General features: G+C 45.8%; 1 non-coding gene across 1 annotated transcript; it reads left to right on the forward strand.

The window, feature by feature from the left end:
• The first annotated feature begins 298 nt into the window (after window positions 1-298).
• LOC127208868 (small nucleolar RNA SNORA17) lies at window positions 299-430 on the forward strand. Its single transcript, XR_007833136.1, has one exon. It is a non-coding gene; the product is annotated as a small nucleolar RNA SNORA17 (small nucleolar RNA).
• Window positions 431-826: the final 396 nt, after the last annotated feature.

Genomic DNA, 826 nt, shown 5'->3' on the forward strand with positions numbered 1-826 from the left:
AAACCCTTAAACAAATACAGGAAAATACAATCAAACGTGTGAAGGAAATGAATAAAATTGTTCAAGGCATGAAAATGAAAATAGAAACAATAAAGAAAACACAAACTGAGGGAATCTTGAAGACTGAGTACCTACGGAAGAGAACAGAAACTACAGACACAAGCATCATCAACAGAATACAAGCAATGGAAGAGATACATCTGTCAAAGAAAATGTTAAATATAAAAAGTTCCTGACACAACACATCCAGAAAATCTGGTACACTATGGAAAGAACAAACCTAATAATAACGTGAACACATGCCCTGAGAGGTGCTGCAGGTGTGTCTGGTATGTCATGTGTGCGTCAGTTGGTGGCAAAGCAGAGAGACGCTATGTCTATGCTCAGTGTTCTGAGCTATAAGCAGCTGAATGACCAGTAGCCTAACGTTCCCTGGAAAAAGCAAGCCTGAGACAACCACATCTGCTGCCAGGGGCCCAGACAGGGAGCTAGCCTGAGCCAAACATCAATCTAGTGCCAGGTATGCCTGAATGGGCTCCCACAATGAGAAGCAAGCCAGAGAATAAAAGAAGCCCACCTGGGACCTCAGAGCCCCAGGCAGGAGAGAGCCCACGACAGATGACTCTCATCAAGGGGCCACTCAGGTGGACAAGAGAAAGAGAAAGTCCAAGATGACCACCTGACAAGTGCCATGGGGTTTGGACAGAGCGTTAGCATGAGAAGACCATTATTCCAGAGCCACACAGGCCTTCAGGGAGCAGATCATTCCTAAAATGACCCCTGCCTGGCCATAGTGCATAAGAGCAGGGCATAGCACTCCTGAGAT

Source organism: Acomys russatus, chromosome 25 (genome assembly GCF_903995435.1).
Source record: "Acomys russatus chromosome 25, mAcoRus1.1, whole genome shotgun sequence".
In the NCBI taxonomy this organism is placed as follows: Eukaryota; Metazoa; Chordata; class Mammalia; order Rodentia; family Muridae; genus Acomys; species Acomys russatus.